Genomic DNA, 17,826 nt, shown 5'->3' with positions numbered 1-17,826 from the left:
GGAAAAAAGCATTTTAATTAGGTCGATAAACATTACAATAAACAGATGCCCTGGAGACAGAGTTGGTTTTTAAAAAGATGATTTAATTTTAATTATTGTAAATCAATTGCAGGCTTTAATCTGACAGTTGTTAAAGTTACTCTTGTTAATAAACTGCTTTAAGTTTGCTGAGCTGGTGCCTACATCCTCTTCAATAAACCATCAAACAGAATCACAAGCGCTCAATGACTCTCATTCTACTTTCCACACTAAAATCAGAGAACCTGCTAAATTGCTTCCACCTGTGAAAGCTTTTAAGTCTCTCCAAACAGATAATATTTTATCTCAGAATTATCTCAAAAGTCACCCATTCAACCAACATTATTTGCTTTAATATAAGCAACTTTGGCCTAATGGAAATAGGCCAGTTGGCAAATTTACTTTGCAATTTGTACTGCTCAAATTATGATGTTATGCTGAAGTCTCTTAGCAACAGTTAACAGCCCTGCTGCCTGGACAGATTACAGATATGATTCTCAGCAGTGTCACAAGAGAAAGCCATTATGCCAAACAGAAGAACCAAAGACAACCTCCAGTAACAGAGTGTCAGTGTGTTAAGACTCTAATTGAATCCTTCCCTTTCCATGCCAAAAGCTGTACCTGCATATGGAATTTCCCCTACTAACTACCCTCCAGTACATAGTATACATTTACCAGAGGTCTGTGCATATCAAACAGTGTAGACACAGAACAGATCACACACACACACACACCCTGCATTCAAGCTGATGAAGACAAGTACAGGGAAGATTTAGAAATACAAGTTAAGTAACTCCTTTATTAAGACAAACTTGCAGTGCATTCCTGAGCTGCTGGCGTGCGGGGACAGCGGGGAAGAGGCGCAGCCATGCCGCCTCCTAACCCATTCCCCACACACCGCCAGGACCAAAAAAAGCCTTTTAAAGCTAAAAAGTAGGTGCAGCAACGCCATTCTGGCTGCCGGCATCCGGGGCCGAAAGGGCACAGGGAGCTGCCTAACCGCAGCTCCGCCCTCCAGTATGCCCCGGGAATGCCTCCTGGGATGCCGGAACACCTCCTGGGATGCCGGAGTGGGCGGGGTAGCGTGGCCGCGACAGCGGCTGAAGACCAGCATCGGGCCCTCGATCCCAGCGTTGGGGCCACTAACGGCAGCGTAAGTGGCCCGGGCGCCGGCACAGGAGGCCCGGATGCCAGCAGCACAGCACCTTCCTGGTTTCCTAAGGGCTTTCTCCCTGGAGGCTCAGGAATGCGCTGTCGGACAACGTACATGTTGTGCAGCCTTTCCAGTTCTCCATCAGGTTGGGCATAGCCTGAAAAACAGAGTTCTGGAGAATGTGAAAGCTTACACAGAGTGTTGTGTTGTCTTGGTAGGTCTTAACAAAAGATATGACATGGCTTCTCTTTTGGGGATCTGCTATGCACCAACGTGCCTAGCGACTTTTTCATCTAGCAAGATTTAGGATCATGTCGGAGTTGGGACATCGGTAAATTGGCTGGGATCCAAATAATATTCTCACTGGCAAAAAACATTTCTGCTAACAGAAGAGATGAGCAATCTTTTGTAGGTCCTTAATTGTCCCCCGGGACAGCAATTTAAAGAGTTCAGTGGGGTGCAGTGATAGGGGGAAGGCAGGAAAGTTCCACTCCCATTAGTGGACCTCCACTGGTGGTGCTTTGGATTCAACCCATTGTCGATTGTCTGCCTGTTATCTTACGAAAGCCTTCATGTATAATAAAACAACAAAGAGGCTTGTGGCATATTAAAGGCTAACAAACCGTGGAGTGACTGCTGCGGTCAAGACTCTGCTCTACTGAACTGCACCATGGCATCATCTGAGAAAAAATCAGGAGTAAGGACTGCTTGTTCCACAGCTTTGCATAAGTCTGTGAAGTCAGGTTTTGCCAGCTCCAACTTGGGAAATTCCTGGAGATTAGAGGGTAGTGTTTGGGGTGGGGAGGGAGCTTAGCAGGGATATAATGCCATACAGTCTACCCTCTGAAGCTACCATTTCCTTTAGGGCAACTTATCTTTGTGGTGTGAAGATTCATGGTAATGCTGGGAGAGCTCCATGCCCCACCTGGAGGCTGGAAACCCTCCTGTTAAGATATGAATTCCCCCCCCCCCAAAAAAAAACCATACATGGTCTGATTCAGTGTAAGGAATTTTCCCCATGAGTTCATGTGGCTGCTCAACTATGCAATAGTTGTAATATTGTATTTGTTTATTTTAAGCATTTATATCCTGAGGATCTCACCCCAAATTGCAGTAAAGTAAAACCCAATTGCACAGTGAAGGCAATAAAAATATTAATCTATATGAAACAAGCCACCAAGTTATAAAAATCATATAATATACTTAAAATACTTGTATAAACAGCAATAGACAAACAGTAAAATCAAAGAGAATAGCATTTCAAAATTTCTTTAAAATCAGCCAGTTGGTAAAAAATTACTGTAAAAAAGTAGAAAATTACATACATACAACAGAATCTAATGATTAACAGAAGGCTTGGAAAAATTACAAGTACCCAGTGGATGGATATGAGGAGAACCTTCCATAATCAGAATGCTGACAAGGCCCTAACCTTTGTCTCTTCCTACCTCAGTGGAAACTGATGGAGCAAGAGTTCCAAAGAAGAACTCAACTGATGGACTGGCTTGTTTGAGAGCAGATCGTCCTTTATAGAATCATAGAATCATAGAGTTGGAAGGGACCACCAGGGTCATCTAGTCCAACCCCCTGCACAATGCAGGAAATTCACAACTACCTCCCTTCCCCACACCCCCAGTGACCAGAAGATGGCCAAGATGCCCTCCCTCTCATCATCTGCCTAAGGTCAAATTACCATATATAGCCCATTATAGCCCATTATCAAGTCACTTAGGGCTTTTAAATAACTATCACACTAAATTGGTCCTGGGAATGACAAAACAGTCAATGCAAATGACTTGAAACTGGCAAGATTTATTTTCTATAATCAGCACCAGTCACCCATCTGGCTACTGCAGTTTTGACCTATCTGGAGCTTCTGGACTGTCTTCAAAGGCAGCTCCAGGTAAAGTTTACAACAGTAGTCTAAACAGAATCAGAGCATGGATAACAATGGCAGAACTGGGATACAGATGAAGATTGTTAAACAAACCAACCCCCATAAAAGAGATCTGGTGTCCAGCTCAAGACATAGACCTAAAAGCACCCCTCAAGGGGCAAATTTGCTCCTACAGGTGGATTGGACTTCCCCCAATAGATGCAGAACATTCATAGCTTGCTATGACATTTTTACAAGATAAAATTGTAGATAACTTTGTTCTCATTCACCACAATTTAGACTCCTATAAGAAGGTGGCATGATACAGCCCTGATTTCTTCAGATTTCAGAAGCTATGCATGGTCAATACTTGGATGGGAGACCACCAAGGATGACGTGGCAGAGGAAGGCAATGGCAAACCTCCTCTGCTTCTCACTTGCCTTGAAAGCCCCTTGCTTGTGACTTGACAGCATTACACAAATGTAACAGATTCACAGTTGCTTACATGATTTTCTTCTTTTTTTTTAATAAATTTTTATTGATTTTTTAAAACTATAAATTCTCCATAATTTTGACAACAATGTAAAAATAATATCACAATCACAATTATATTGATTGTTGTCTTAATTACCATTAAACATAAAAATATAACGACTTCCCCATCACCTCCATCTACCTCTTAATAAAGTATTATTATCCTTCGTTAACATATACTGATCCTAGCATTAATTTCATTCTAAAGTTTCATGTTTTATAAAGTTTTACATTCTGGATCAGAATAAAAAGTAACCTTCCATTATTCCCAGATCTTGTACATTATCACAATGATTCCTTCAATTCTCCCCTTTTCCCTAGTTTCTCCAACTCCACCAGTTCTAACATTAAAATGATTTAATCCCTTTATTCTGAAACCTTTGTCCCTTTCCATTTGGCTGCATCAAATTGCAGCCATTATAACATAAATTTAATCATACTAAACAACATTCTCTCCAGTATTTTAGGGATATTTCCTGTTTAATCAATCTTATTTCAGTGTAAATCATATCCCAGATCCATATCAAAAGTCCACCCATTCCAGTATACCTTTATATCAATTGATAATCTATATAAGGAGGACTTATTTATATAATCCCAAAGTGATGTCTTAATCTTAATTCCACTACTTCATTAATAGCCATGCCACCCGTCCACACTGTCAAAGCCTTCCAATCCAGCAATCATATTTAAGTCAATCCTTTAACCATGGTCTAATACTTCCTTCTGTAACTGAAATAAGCCAGTCAGGTATGGGAACAGGATTTCTTTGTTCTCTCTCATTTCCTCAGGCAAGGTGCGTATCCAAAAATAATTCTTTCTGGGCTTCATCTCCATCGTGGCTTCAATCTGTGTTCCTTGACCTGCTCTCTTCTTCCTTATATCCACACGTCCTTCCATGACATTTTTAGATGAAAGGTCCATTTCTTGTATGTCTGATCTCTTTGTCGCCGGCTGGTTACTTTCTTGAACTTCTGTCTTCTTCTTTATATCCTTGTGTTCTTCCGTGACTTTTTGGGCAGAAGAGTCCATTGCTTGTATGTCTGTATTTGTAGTCATCGTTTGAATTTTCAAGACTTTTATGTCTTCTGTAACCAGATTCAACTTCTGATTACATACCTGTGATGATTGGTCAAGAGTCATCATCATTGAAATCAATTGAGCCATCTGTGTTGAAATCTGTTTTAATTGTTTAATTGTCGCCTCAGAATGTTTAGCAAGCATGTCCTGTACTTTTTTTTCCATGGTTGAATTCTGTAAAATTCCCTTTGATTTCATAAGAGCAGGGCTATGTATTTAGCCAGATCAGGGAGAGGTTCCAGAGTATATAACTTAATTAAATTTGATGGTCATCTAGCAGGAGTCCATTGCATGTAGTTGATAGAGAATACTTCATTGACCAACTTAATATCTTTTTCGGGTTGAAAAAATAAGTATTTAAACTTAAAAAACTTTTTTTTTAAATTGAAAATACCAACGAGTTTTACCAGACGCTCTAGATCGGCTGAGCCAGGAAGTATTCCAGGGGTTGCCTCATCGTGGACCTTCTATTGTCTCTTCTCTATGGTTATTACCTTCAGGAATGGTTTTGGTGTAACACGAGTAAGACGAATTTCCGGTCCTACGACCTTCTTCCTGTTGATTTTGTAGAGCAGTGGAGAGGTAAAGCACAGAGTCTTCCGGTCAAAGAGTCCTCTTTGTTGCAAAACGTGACTGGAGGATCTTTTTTACCCCATGCAAATTCTCAAAGATTTCTCCCTCCCCTTCCTTTAAGAACGCGTCGGATTGGCAGATCTTACGTCAATCATTCAAGCTCGTTGTTTTAGTTTAAGTTGATCAGTTTGATAAGGCTCCTACTGCTTTGTCTGATGGATCTCATGCAGCAAAATCATCCAGTTCAATTAAGGGAGAAAGACGGTTACCAGGAATGTTTTCTTCAACCCCCTGTTATTCGATAACGCCAGTGAAAGACGAAGGTTTCTTATCTACTCACTTGGGCGCCCGGAGGTGAGGTTTTAATCTTAATGTAGTCCTTATGATGTTTATAAGGTGCTGGAGGGTAGAGTCTAAAGCCGAAGTTGCGCGCTGGCGATTTCAATCCCTTCGTGCCCACGGGACCAAACGTCTGAAACTCCAGGGGACTTAATAAAGCTCCCTCGGAGTATTCAGGAGGTCAAACCGCATATATGGCTGCAGGGAATTCCTGCCTCTTAGCCCACTTGCAAGGGCTGGGTTGGGGTGCGATAAAACACCCCAAATTACACGCAAACTTGGATACTCCCCAGGAGCCCCTGGGAAGACGCAGCACTCAGCCCAGCTCAGCACCGGAAGTCCCGCTTACATGATTTTCAATTACTGCATCCCGAGGATGTGGACAGATTGCATGGAGGCGAACAGACCACTTCATCTGTTCTGTTCTGTCCTTGCCCAGTCCAGTTTATTGAATCTGGCTAGATGAAATTGCCTGGGTGTGTCCTGGATACAGTGGAATGGTTCTCTAAAGGAGGGGATAGTGCCAATTGCCCTGAAGGAGGTAGTTGTGAAGGAACCATCCTGGCATCAGAAATGTGTTGCCTCCTGGCAAACAGACCATTCTGTGGAAAGGTGGTGGCTGGCCAGCTCCGGGTTTTCCTGAAGAGAAAGATTATCTAGACCAGTGATGGCGAAACTTTTAGAGACCGAGTGCCCAAACTGCAACCCAAAACCCACTTATTTATCGCAAAGTGCCAACAGCTGGGCGGCGGGCAGTCCAGGGAAGGGGGGGCTTTGAAGATGGGTGGCCTCCATGGGGGTGGGGGGAGTCCCCATTGGGAAGCTTCCCCCGTCATGGAGGCCAAGTCTACCCATTGGTTTCTATAGAAGAGGGGCGGCGGCGGGGGAAAGCGAGCCTGGCCCTCTCTGGGGCCAGGATCGCTCGGGAGGGGGGGCGGTGGGGGGGCAGGCAGTGTGGCGCAGTTCAAAGCCCCCGCCGCCCAGCTGGGCAGTCCCTTGGGCTTTGAACCGCGCCGCGCTGCCTGCAAGCAGCGCCGCGCGGTTCAAAGCCCCCGCCGCCGCATGTGCCCGCAGAGAGAGCTCCGCATGCCGGACTTGGCACGCGTGCCGTAGGTTCGCCAACACAGATCTAGACCCATTGTGACCTTGCTTCAGGGCTTGTTTCAGAAATGAACCTTGTTTGGTCAATCTGAGTTACAGTCCTCACAAGAAGAAATACGGGGGGGGGGTGACCTCCTTAGTTCTTCTGTACCTCTCATTGGCTTTCAGTATCATAGACTCTTGTATCCTTCTGGATTTGTTGTCTGAAACTTCTTAGTTTGGGACTGCCTGGCCTCCAGGCAGCAGCTCTAGTTGCCTGCCACTGTGGCAGCAGGAGATTTAAAAAAAAACGGTGTGGTTGTCTGCACTACTGTGTCACATCTGGGGAAAACCTAGAATGTGATGTCGGGTGGCTCTTGGAATCACCAGGAACACTATGATTTTACAATAGAGTTTCTGGCAATTCCTAGAGCTATCCTACTTCGCATCTTGGTTTTCCCCAGAAGTGATGCAGCAGCACAGATTGTGGGGGTTACCGCACTTTGTATTCCCAGTGATGTATTAAGAGTTTGAAAATGTTATAAAAAACATCGCTTTAAAAGGGTTTTTGGATACCACGGCTAATAAATGGTTGGAAGACGTCTTCACAGCTAAAGGGGCCAAACAAAGTGCGAACAGTATTTTTTATAACATTTTCAAACTCTTAATACATCGCTGGGAATACAAAGTGTGGTAACCCCCGATGTCCCCCCCTGCCCCAATGCTCCAGTGGTTCCATTCCTACCTGGATGAAGGTAGTGCTGGAATATAATTGCTCAGTCCCAAGACAAAGGAGATATGTGATTCTCTAGGGTTCTGTTTTATTCATCATGATAGTTAACATTTGCATGAAATCTCTGGGAGAGAGCTTGCAGGGATTTGGAGTAAGCTGTCCTCAACATGTGGATACATTCAGTTTGACTTTGTTTTTTTAAAAAATCAAATGAGACGATGAATACTCTGAACTGCTACCTGGAGGCAGTAATCAGTTGAATAAACTTCGAAGAAGAAGAAGAATTCATTTATTTGTTTAGCCATAGGCCGTTACAAAATATCCTTACATATGTACAAAAAGCCGAAAATGGTATCTAAAAAGGATAAAATTGCATCAATATACATTGCCTGGATAAAAACTACTTAAAAACTGAAAAAACTAGAGCTCAGAGTGGGTGAAATTAATTTCTGTTTGTCAAAAATACAACCAATTAATTATTCTGCTCTAAAGGGGGGCTTCCTCATATTATTAATAATATTACATTTAATTTAATATTTAAATAAGTGTTTAAAAAGTTATATGCCGCCTCCCAACTTAAAACATAAGACTAGCTTTAGTTATCCATCACCCTCACCCCCAGGTAGCATTGTTATAGGGAGTGGGATTTCTTTTCCCAAAATTCATTTTTTAAGGATATAGGTATTGATTCATCTGCCCTGACCTGGATGACCCAGACTAGCCTGATCTCATCAGATCTTGGAAGGTAAGCAGGGTTGACCCTGGTTAGTACTTGGCTGGGAGACCACGAAGGAAGTCCAGGGTTGCTACACAGAGGCAGGCAATGGCAAACTACCTCTGTTCATCTCTTGCCTTGAAAACCCTACAGGGTCACCATAAGTCAGGTGTGACTTAACAGCACTTTCCACCACCATTCTCTTATTCTCCGTTTCTCTTTCAAAAGAAGCTTTTCTTTGATTTTTCTTTGAGGCTTGAGTTTTACCTCTGTGCACCCTTCTGTAACTTCAATCCCTCTACTTTACTCTTGATGATACACACCACAAGGTGCTCCAGCAGAAGAATACAAAGGGTTGAGAAGACACTGCCTGCCTCTGAGCATCTGCAGAGTGAAATTCTCAAATTTTGCAAACTCTCCCTGCCCCTCTTCCCCTTGAATTTCTCTTTTTGATCAAAACAGATTTGATTCAAAACAAATTCCTAAAAAAAAAGAGGGAAAGAAATGGACTGTTGGGTTGAGAAGGTGCAGAAAAGAGCAACCAAAATGATTAGGGGATTAGAGCAACTGCCCTATGAGGAGCGGTTAAAACACTTAGAGCTGTTTAGCTTGGAAAGAAGGCGGCTGAGGGGAGACATGATAGAGGTCTGTAAAATTATGCATGGTTTGGAGAGAGTGGACAGGGAGAGGTTTTTCTCCCTCTCCCATAATACTAGAACGCGGGGGTCATCTGCTGAAGCTGGAGGCTGAGAGATTCAAAACAGATAAAAGGAAGTATTTCTTCACACAACACATAGTTAATTTGTGGAACTCCCTGCCCCAAAATGTGGTGATGGCTGCCAACTTGGAAGGCTTTAAGAGGGGAGTGGACATTTTCATGGATGAAAGGGGTACTAGTCATGATGCATACCTATTTTTTCCAAGATCAGAGGAGCATGCCTATTTATTATCTTAGGTGCTGTGGAACACAGGCAGGATGGTGCTGCTGCAGTTGTCTTGTTTGTGGGCTTCCTAGAGGCACCTGGTTGGCCACCGTGTGAACAGACTGCTTGACTTGATGGGCCTTGGTCTGATCCAGCAGGGCTGGTGTTATGTTCTTATTATTTCAGGGAGAAACTGGGTAAAGAGGAAGTAAGAAAATGTCTCTTAACAATGCTACCCTCAAACCTAATCCTAGACCTCCTGTGGAGTTTGAAATTGGGCCGTAAGCTATTATTTTGAGTCCTATATTTTTAGTATTTGTCCTGCATGTTAGAGGTCTAAAAATAATGATGTCCTGGATACCCTTTTACATTGGTGCAATTCTTTAATCATCAGTAGTGCTTCACCAGCCTTCCAGCCTCTGAAAAACGTGCAGCTCTGTGACTGCAAAATGGAGTCATTCCTTCACTACTAATAAAATTTCATTCGTGTCCAAGTAAGGGTGAACAAATTAGCAACAGATTAGGCATCTGGAAACTTTTAAGCAATTTTAACAAAATGTGCATTGTTATTAGGAAAAGATGTGTTTTTCTTTGGCTGGGGCATTATTCCTTAAAATGCTGCTCACCGCAGATGAGCTTGATCAAATGAGAGAAAATTAAACAAGAGAGCAGTTTGCCTTTTTGTGGGAGAGCTTGGACTATTTGCTCTGAATATTAGAAAAGGTGCAACCCAGAAGGGCACCAGAACTGCTTCAAGGCACAACTTGCATGCGGCTAGCCAAGTGAGTCCTGAACTGGGTTTCCCTGAGGGCTGAAAATGATCTGCTCCCCACAGGTGCACATGGAGGGTAGAGTTCAAGTCACGCTACACTGCTGCTGTCTCTAAGGACCGTTTGCTTTCTCAAGACCTGTCCAAACCTTGGGATCTTCAATGCTTTATTTGGAAATCTTGAAGGGAAAACATGACCATCAATTTAAATAGAAGCTTTCAAGATACAAAGATGTATTTTATGGACAAATCTGCACTGACATGATATGGTTTTAAATGGTGTGTTTACTTTTATAGCCCTGAACAGGGTTTGGGATATTCTATATGAATCGCCATTACTAGCGCATTCTGTATTTCATAGGTGCTCAGTGGCTTGGTGAAATACTGCCACAAATATTCCACTACCCATTAACAATGCAGAAGGTTTCGAAATCAAGGCCACATGTATCTGAATTATTCTTATCACAATGTTAATGTGGAATAAAAGTCATCCACCTGTATTTTTACATAGAAGAAGAAGAGTTGGTTTTTATATGCTGACTTTCTCTGCCACTTAAGGGAGAATCAAACTGGCTTACAAACACCTTCCCTCCCCCTCCCCACAACAGACACCCTGTGAGGTAGGTGAGGCTGGTAGAGAATGACTTGCCCAAGGTCACTCAGCTGGATTCATGTGGAGGAGAGGGGAATCAAACCCGGTTCTCCAGATCAGACTTTACCGCTCCAAACCACCCATCTTAACCACTACACCACGCTGGCTCTAGGTACTAGCTGGAGCTCTCCTGCTATTACAACTGATCTCCAGCTGATCGAGATCAGTTCACCTGGAGAAAACGGCCGCTTTGGCAATTGGACTCTATGGCATTGAAATCCCTCCCCTCCCCAACCCCACCCTTCTCAGGCTCTGCCCCAAAAACCTCCCACCAGTGGCAAAGAGGGACCTGGCAAACCTACATATTACACAGTTATTTGTTCTTGTACAGAGAGAAAGGCAGCCTCCAGCCATTGGATTCAGTTCCATTTTGTTCTCGATCAAAGAAGTATCTGGTTCAAACCACAGTGTGGTTGTTAACTAAGTACTAGCTGGCCTTCGGTAAGCCATTACCACTTTCCGTGGATACAAAACATTTTTGCAAATCTTAGGAGCCAACCAGATTTTCTAGAAGCCAGCATGGTAGGGTTGCCAACCTCCAGGTAGTAGCTGGAGATCTGCCACCACCTGGAAGTTGGCAACCCTAAGCTAAGCACACCCTTCCCTTCCTGGGCCTGTGTCACCACTGGCCATTGGATGGAAGCATGCCCAGCATCAGTGCCCTTCTGACTGGCCATCCAAATCTTATCACAGTATACCTATATACTTGGTGCCTTCCTTTTAATTTTGCACATCGTTTCATGAATTAACGCCTCATGGAACTGACTTCAGAATCTGACCAGGGCTGCTTTTTGTGATGTGTCAAAGGGCACATTACGGCTCATCCCCGACAAGCGAAAAACCAAAACCTTCCCTGAGCACAGCCGCTCAATCCGGCCTGTATATCACAAGCACTGGGTTAATAGTGTTCATTTAAATGCTCCTCTTTCATTTTCCCTATATCATTAGGAGTTAGCGGACGACATAGCCAAGAGGAACAATTAACCTGCAGAGGAACCTCTGCTGAAGATCTTAAGCACCTCGCAATATTTTATCTGCGACTTGCCCTTTGAGAGAGGTGTCCTAGGGAACTATGATGTCATCCCTTATCTACTGCAAAAGCCCTTCTTGTGGTTTATTGTTTGATATTTTCATTAATAAAAAAGGCACACCCTCCGCTTAATGCTTGACACAGGAAAAAGGGGTAACGTCAGCAAAATGTTAATAGAGAAGAGAAGAGAGTTCTCGAGCACCTCCCTGTATACTTGCCCATCAATCTGCCTAACCGTTACCTTTTCGTCTTCTGAATTAAGGACTTCTTCCTGCCGGCTCTGAGTATTGCAGCAGAAACTCTGAAGGGGTAAAATCACCAGCACCCTAGACAACTATTAGTTTTGCTTAAAAAAAAAACCCCATCCTCCGCCAGCAGTCCCGTGGCCACTTGGGTTGCCAGCCTCTGGGTGGTGGCTGGAGATCTCCCGCTATTACAACTGATCTCCAGGCGACCCAGATCAGTTCACCTGGAGAAAATGGCCACTCTGGAAGATGAACTCTATGGCGTTATACCCCATTGGAGTCCCTCCGCCCCCCAAACCCCACCCTCTGCGCCCCAAATCTCCAGATATTTCCCAACCCTGAGCTGGCAATCCTAATGGCCACTGATGCCTCTCCTAACAGATGCACCCACCTGCCTTTGGGCTGGCAACTGAAGGAAGGCTAGTATTCCCAAGGGGGCAGATTTCTCTACCACTTGCTGGCCCCTAAGCTAGCATTGCTTTCTGTTGGTATTTACAAGATTCTCCAAACCTTTGCACACACAAAGTTCAGCAGTTAAAGGCTCACTTTGCATCCTCATGGAATGTAGCTTAACATCCATGCGGTTTCCCTGTTTTTCTCGCCGGTGAAACTCAAGGTGAACTTGAGCGGCTCCTGCCTCGTCAAGACATGAATTGCGTGCCAGGAATATTGCAGTAAAACAACACCTGAGACGTATATATTTTTTAAAAATTCTATAACACAACTTTATGTGGATATGGATGGGTGGGGGGACCAAACCTACAATTTCCACAAAGCAGTGCAAAAAAAATTTTTTTTTTAAATTGCACATGCAGAAATGTCTACAAATCTTGTCAACCATTAACAAACCCTGAGTTATGCTGCTATAAAGAACACAGTAAGACTGTGTGGAACATTTTTTTTAAAGGCAGCAGTAGCTGTGGGAGGGGAAGCAGGTGTCACAAAACTGCGTGGGATCACCCATGGGTCCCTATCTTAGGGTTGCCAACGTCCAGGTACTAGCTGGAGATCTCCTGCTATTACAACTGATCTCCAGCCGATAGAGTTCAATTCACCAGGAGAAAATGGCCCCTTTGGCAATTGGATACTATGGCATTGAAGTCCCTCCCCAAACCCCGCCCTCCTCAGGCTCCCCCCCCCCAAACCTCCCACCAGTGGCGAAGAGGGACCTAGCAACCCTACCCTGTCTTCTTTTAAGAAACTGAACATGTCTTGGCTTTTTGGACGCATCTGAAGAGTATGTCAAATGTTCAGCTTCAAGGAAGGAAACCAACAGCTTGTGAGCCAAAGCAGTGGCTGACTGGCCAGCACAGAACACAAAGGATCTTTTTCAATGGAGTGCTCTTTTTTTTTTTATTTGCAAGGGGCTGTTATATTGAGAAGTATTTAAAACATGGTGCCCCTCAACCATCTGAAGTAGCACTCTCCTTCCTGTCATCATCAAAGCTGATCGCACACTCCGCTGCTGCATTTGTAGATCAGACCTCAAACTTATCCCACCTCAGATGTTAATATTTTAGGAAGTCAGGCAGAGGCAAGGCAGGGTAGATAAAATCTGATGATTTTCAAAACTCTGACGAAAATCAGATTATTATTTTTTAATTCAACTGGATTTTAAAAAACATTTCTGCTCTAAATTTCTGTTTTTCTAATAACCTGGTTTAAAAAGAAATATGAATTTTGGATTAAGTTTTAAGAGATTATATGTTTGCAGTATGATCCTCTTATGAAAGTCTGCTTTTCTTTATAAAGAAAGAAGTGTAGGGGAAAATATTTATGGCAGCTCTTGCACTGCACAACAGTTAATGTACTTATAGCTTGATACTGGGTTATGGAAAAATGCCACACCATTTTAAATCAATATGATTTTGTGGCTATTGTAATAAATTAGTATGTACTTGTGTTTAGGAAGTATCCAGATGATACTGGAAAAGTGAATTAAAATCACTGATTTAAATCATCCTTTTTCCTTGGTTATTTACATCACTGATTTAAATTACCTTGATTTAAACTATCTTGATGTAATCCATCTAGTTGATCATGGCAGTAAGTAAACTGAAGAATGTTATATATGCCAGGGGCACAATGCTCAGAAATACAGGAAAATTCTCATTCTGTTCTAGTGGTTCATGTAACCACCCAACAGCTCCAAATATTTTAAAACCATTTTTTTAATCGCCGTGTTATTACCTGAACCAACCACTTAACTCAAGTTTGCTGGGCTGCTTATACTCTCTAACAGCTGGATCCAGACCAATATGTTCTGCAGATGCAAAGATCCCCAGAAATTCTGCTCCTGGGAGACTCCCAGGAACACAGTTTTGAAGGGCATTTTGGGCCATGGCTGGAAGTTTTGTTTTGTTTTGGGTTTTTTGCCACCACAGCTGACTTCTGGCAACCCCATAGGGTTTTCAAGGCACAAGACATTCAGAGGTCTTTTGTGTCATGACCCTGATATTCCTTGGAGGTTTCCCTTCCAAATATTAGCCAGGGCTGACCCTGCTTAGCTTCTGAGATCTGAATTGATCAGGCTAGCCTGGGGCTATCCAGGTCAGGCCACTGCAGGAAGTAGGATGAGAGAAAATCACACTCCCCTTTAATGGACTAAAATGGCTGCCCCTTCACAGTCAAACAGTCCTTAGGATGGGGATTAGACAGGTCAAAAGGGAACCCCAATCTGAATAAATCATCCCTCAAAACAACCCCCGAGTCACCAATGGCATGACCCAGCTTAGGGCCAATGGGATGCGTTGGCTTGGCCAATAGCGCGAGCAGGGTTTAGGAGCATTTGCCCGGGACTCAAGCTCCTAGGTACGATCCTAGCTACTCACATACATTACACTAAGCTCTGACATGAGACAACCTACATCAAGAAAGGGGATGGGAGATTTCTTCCCTTTCATGTTGCTACTAACTGGTCCTCAGCATGCTGACGTGCCTACTATGCAAAAACATTGGCATCACTTCATTGATGTTTGCAAATTGATAAATGCCTGCTGTTTTCCTAGGGGGTCAACAAGCTCTACAATTATCTTTATTGTTGCACCTTGAAATTCACACTGATCATAAGCCTACGGATCTTTGCTAAAGATAAATGTGCACTCTTTATTTGCCACCATGCACAATTCCCTGGAATCATTCTGCTTCATATATTGTAGTGGTTAAGAGCAGTGGTTTGTAAGCCAGTTTGATTCTTCCTTAAGTGGTAGAGGAAGTCAGCATATAAAAAGCAACTCCAACTCATCCTCCTCCTCCTCAAGGGAAAGACCCAGCCCTGCATTTCTTCCACCCCACTAGAGAAGGAGATATTTTAGAAGAGCTTAAGAAGCATCTCTTTTGTGTCTGCAGGGAGCATGCATTCAGAAACTTGCTTGTCTCATAGGAGGATGCTTGGCTTTGAACCTCCCCAATTTTTTTCACTGGGCCCAACCCCTATGGCAATCATTTTGTGGTTGGCCATGCCCCTCCCAAGGCAGCTATTTTATAGTGGTCCCTAGGGTTGCCAACCTCCAGGTGGTGGCTGGAGTTCTCCTGCTATTACAACGGATCTCCAGCCGATAGAGATCAGTTCACCTGGAGAAAATGGCTGCTTTGGCAATTGGAGTCTACAGCATTTAAGTCCTTCCCCTCTCCAAACCCTGACCTCCTCAGGCTCTGCCCCCAAATTGTCCAGGTATTTCCCAGCCCGGAGCTGGCAACATTATGGTGCCCACAGTCCCAACAAGGTTGAGGAACCCTGTCTAGTGAGACCACTGCCTGACAATCCATTTACAAAACAGAGTCCAATTAACTGACTTAACAGTTTTTGCACTTTCCTGCAATAAAACCATAATCTAGTAGTAGTAGTAATGTTTCACCCAGAAACATGGTAGACAACTGAGACTAACATTTTACTTACGCTTACCTCTGAGTAAGCCCCACTGGATTTTGTGAGGCTGTTTTCTGAGTAAGCATGCATAGGATTGTGCTGCGAGAGGACTCTCAGCACAATTGGAGGAATGACAACAACGTAAAGCAGAAATGTACAATCCTGAACGCCTTTGCAAATGGAGCATCTGAGCAGAGCTCCAGTTTTCAGCTTGGGGGCAGCCCCAGCCCCAGAGGTCCATGTGGTAAACCAGAGAATATCATCACAATATACTTTCTGCAGTCTGTGCAATGCTGTGAGTCTTCTTTGGGAATTGTATCTCACATTTTGCTAGTGGTTTCTTAACTTTTTGAATGCTTAAAAAAAGCACTTCCATAAGAGTATAGTGAGTGCCTTTGATGTCTGAGAAGGAAATCTACATGTAGTATGGATACCACAAAAGATCCAGAGAAAATCAAACTCTCGGCTCTTCCTCAGTTTAACTCACATTCCTCGCACATATTTATAATCTTGGCATTTAGAGCCAGTCAAGTGTATCTATGTTATCCCAAATACCTTCTTTCTTTTGAGAGAGGTAATAGAGTTTAAAGGCTATCTGAATATTCTGTCCCTTCTCCGTAGTGCAAGGTTCTGGGGTTAAATATTAACTGAGCATTGAAACTCTTCAGTTCTTTAGCCCTAATCCCATATTTTGAGGACAATGAAGACTTGACCATGTCACCTATGGTTGCCAGCATCTAGGTGGTGCTTGGAGATCTTCTGGAATTACAACTGATCTCCAGTCTACATAGAAAACGGCTGCTTTGGAAGGTGGCCCCTATGGCATTATATGCCATTGAGGTCCTTCCCCTCCCCTCCCCTCCCCAAACCCTGCCTTCCTCAGGCTCCACCCCCAAATCACCAGTAATTTCACAACCTAGAGTTGGCAACCCAAGTGTTACCTTTGAGTAAAAGGCATTCTGCACATGTTCACAGGTACACAATCTTAAAAACAAGTACCAGGTAGTGTGAGAATGGGCACTCATTTTTCTCCTCCTGCCCTGCTCCAAGGCCCCAGCTATGGCAAATTCCTGGCTGCAGAGGAAGCCTCTTAAAAACAGTATAAATCACAGATTTTTCTGCTGTTGGTCTCCCATGCCACTGTTGATAAGCAAGCAAGCAAGCAAGCAAGCAAGCAAGCAAGGAAAGAAAGAAAGAAAGGAAAGAAAGAAAGAAAGAAAGAAAGAAAGAAAGAAAGAAAGAAAGAAAGAAAGAAAGAAAGAAAGAAACGAAATGGTATGGTATGGTATGGTATGGTATGGTATGGTATGGTATGGTATGGTATGGTATGGTATGGTATGGTATGGTATGGAATGGAACAAGGTTGCTAAGAAACTCAGTTGATGACTGACTCAGCTGAAGACCTCCAGAGCATTGTTGCAGCTAGGGTTTCCAAAGCCCACGTAGGGCCTGGGGATCTCCCAAAATTACAGCTGATCTCTAGAGATCTCCAGAGATCAGCTCCCCTGGGAAAATGGCTGCTTTGGAGGGGTGGATTTTATGGTATTATACCCTGCTGAGGTCCCTCCCTTCTCCAAACCCCTCCTCAAACTTCACTGTAAAAATCTCCAGGAATTTCCCAACCTGGAATTGGCAACCCTAGTTCGCAGCTCCCCATTCATTCTGAGGCAATCTGAGCACAAACTACTTGCACATTTTCCCCTTTTACACCTGTAAGGAAAAGTACTACAGAGTTTACTTTGAAAAACCAAGAAAGCTAGACATTAAATGAAGGGTCCAGGTGCCTTTGTAAGGAGGCCCTCCATGTGCCCCGATAGAGAAATGTCTGCAAATCCTTTTTTTAAAAAAAAAACACCTATTTGCCCAAAAGTCAGCACTACAACAGAAGAACGACTCTCCAGACTCCCTAATATTTCTTACAGCATACAGTTGCACGCTGCGATTTCTCAGACAACCGTACAGACATTTTCTATGCATATCAAAAGGAAAACGCATTAGGCAGTTGTTCAATATCTGGAAATGCGACAAAGAACAACTATGTATTCATAAGAATTTCATGCATTCAATGGCCCTCTCCTTTAAAATCACTTATGCATATATCTTTAATCATGTGCGAAATCCCTCTGGGATTAATTGGAATACTCAAGGTTTCAAAAAAAGGAGAAGAAGGGAAAATGCGTTTCAAAGACTAGGGTCACATGCTCTTTTTGCCACTCATTTTTGGCTCGTCGTTCGGG

General features: G+C 43.3%; 1 protein-coding gene across 1 annotated transcript in view; it reads right to left on the bottom strand.

The window, feature by feature from the left end:
* Positions 1-17,826, bottom strand: part of ANO2 (anoctamin 2) — a 152,121-nt gene that overhangs the window by 31,258 nt on the left and 103,037 nt on the right. The gene's annotated exons all lie outside the window — the stretch shown is intronic.

This window comes from Euleptes europaea, chromosome 17 (assembly GCF_029931775.1).
Source record: "Euleptes europaea isolate rEulEur1 chromosome 17, rEulEur1.hap1, whole genome shotgun sequence".
Classification (NCBI taxonomy): Eukaryota; Metazoa; Chordata; class Lepidosauria; order Squamata; family Sphaerodactylidae; genus Euleptes; species Euleptes europaea.
The sequence above is the reverse complement of the archived record's forward strand: the minus strand, read 5'-3'. Positions and strand labels throughout refer to the sequence as shown.